We start from the raw sequence: 2,574 nt of genomic DNA, 5'->3' as shown, positions 1-2,574 counted from the left end.
CATTGGCCCTCCAGGATCTAGTTAGGAGACCCCAGTCCTACATAGTTGTTACTTTGCACATGCTTTTTGATCATTACAAATAATAATGTAAAATGATTTTCTTAGAATAGGAGATATGCTGTCTCTCGCATCACATACATTATCAATAGTTAGGTATGTGGTCTTGAAGAGGATCCTTTTGTTTTCTCTCATTTGGACTCGGTCTTGACTTGGACTCGAAAGTTTTGGACTTGGACTTGACTTGGACTCGAACCTCTTTGGACTCGGTCTTGACTCGGTCTCGACTAGTCCTGGTCTTGGACTTGTCTTGGACTCGACAAAGCTGAACTTGACTACAGCTCTATGTGCTGCATACCATCTCAATCAGGCTCCTGAATTCCCTCTTCAGAGTCTCAGTCTGCCGCAGCTTGGTGTCATTCACCCCCAAGTGCAGCATGAAAGCGCCGATGCTCTCGACACCCATCAGGATCGTGGGTATCTGCTCAGAATTATCGAGAACACGAGCACCCGGAAAACAGTGAGTGTGCACGGCCGTACGATGGAGTCTCTGATGATCACGGCGTCACGTTCCATCTCGCGGAGGGGAGGGAAGCAGTTCCGGGTGGAGATCTGGAAGACTGGAGGCAGTGGAGGGGGAGAGGTCTTCTCCCGGGGTCTGGCTCGCAAATCAAAATAAAACTAGTGATAACAAGGTGCTCCATTTTTTTTTTTTTTTTTTGTAGAATACAATGGGGGATATATTCACACATTATAGAAACAAAAATGATGGTGTATAAAATTGATTTTAAGATGAAAAATTAGACTGTATAAAATTTACTAGATGGAGCTTCAACTCAAAAAGCAACAAACAGGAAGTGAGACGAATATTATCACTCAGTGTTAATGTAAATGAACATTTTTGATTAAGGCAACTTATGTTGCATTTTGTTACATTATGACATTATATAGACATATTTTTACTACTATTCATGGTCAACTGAAATTAGGCTATTATGCTAACGCTTTTATATATTTAAATTCCCAATTAATGTTGGCTGGTTGAAGCGTGACTACTAGTAGAATAATGTTTATTTATTTTTCTTTATTTTTTTAATGCTTATTGCATCCATAGTAGGAATCTTGGTGATGGCTACAGTAAGCATACGGTTTTACTGCTGTGATCAAAGTGAAGTATGAGATAAACAATGCGGTAACACTTTACAATAAGGTTCATTAGTTAACTACATTAGTTAACATGAACTAATAATGAACTGCACGTATACAGCGTTTATTAATCTTTGATAATGTTAATTTCAACATTTACTAATACATTATTCAAATCTTGTTAACATTAGTTAATGCACTGTGAACTAACATGAACATCTACTAACTAACGTTAGCGTAGATGAGTAAATACAGTAACAAATGTATTGCTCATGGTTAGTTAATGTTAGTTAATGTATTAACTAATGTTTAACTAATGAACCTTATTGTAAAGTGTTACCCAGAATGCTTTCAGATTACACATTTACATTACATATGACAATCTTGTGAATGTAGTTCAGCACACAAATTACTTGACATTATTATCCAGAAGTAATTAATTAACCCTTTATAGGGCACTCATTGACTTAAGGTTTATGTTGTTATAAACAGAAATATAATTGATGAACTGCTTTAGGAGCACTGTTCCCATGACATGCTACATTTTATTGTTTAATAACTGTGAGGATTGCTTGGCTGTGAAAATTTTGCTTTAAATTGTGTTTTAAATTGCAGAAATCATATTATAAGTAGAAAGAAAATATTTTCCACTGAATAATTGTCAGTGATGCACAATTGATTCCAAAGATGACTTAGCAACAATACACATGTATTGTCACAATACACGATAGAGGAACGAGGAGACGCTGGAGAATACTTTAACAAGACTTTATTTCCATGAACCAAGGGAGACGAACTCAGGAAGACGTTTAACAGCGGACAGAGAACTAGGGACTGGGAACACTTTAAATACACACAGGAGGAGGGGGTGACGAGACACACCTGGGAGCAATGAAACATCAAGGTAAACACCTGGGACAAATGAACTAAATCAGGACAGGAACAGGAAACTAATCAAATAAGGGCATAGGAAGGCACATGGGGAGCAAGACACACAAAACATGGAACAGAGTCTGACATCACGCCCCCCTCCGGAAGGCGTGTCCTCACGCCATATACCATCCAATGAGGAGGGGGGGTGGGCACTCTGGAGGTCCCTCAGGACAGACACGGGACAGTGGGCCTCCAGAGCGGTACCCGTTCCAGGTGCCATGGCAGATCCGGAGCCTTGGCGGAGCAGGGAAATCGGGAGGCCATGGCGGAGCAGGGGACTCGGGATGCCATGGTGGAACAGGTAGTTTAGGAGGCCATGGTGGAGCCGCCTCCGAGGCCGCGGCCCCAGCTCCCGCCTCGCCCTCTACGGCTGGAGCCATTGTACCCCCCCCAAAAAAATACTTGGAGAAATGTAGGTGGTTGTATTCGGGGCCTGGAGCCCTCCCTGGGCTGAACGGGGGATCAGGAGCCCTTCCTGGGCTACACTCGGGGACAGGA

At 41.8% G+C, this 2,574-nt stretch overlaps 1 long non-coding RNA gene across 1 annotated transcript in view; it reads right to left on the bottom strand.

Annotated features, from left to right (window-relative positions):
• Positions 1-308: 308 nt before the first annotated feature.
• The window catches only part of LOC107571659 (uncharacterized), a 32,738-nt gene continuing 30,472 nt past the window's right edge, over positions 309-2,574 (bottom strand). The window contains exon 3 of the long non-coding RNA XR_001607219.1: positions 309-655. This is a non-coding gene — a long non-coding RNA (uncharacterized lncRNA). The remainder of the gene's footprint in view (positions 656-2,574) is intronic.

The sequence above is a fragment of the Sinocyclocheilus grahami genome, unplaced genomic scaffold (assembly GCF_001515645.1).
Source record: "Sinocyclocheilus grahami isolate Dianchi unplaced genomic scaffold, SAMN03320097.WGS_v1.1 scaffold1628.1, whole genome shotgun sequence".
In the NCBI taxonomy this organism is placed as follows: domain Eukaryota; kingdom Metazoa; phylum Chordata; class Actinopteri; order Cypriniformes; family Cyprinidae; genus Sinocyclocheilus; species Sinocyclocheilus grahami.
This window is presented reverse-complemented; position numbering and strand designations above follow the sequence as displayed.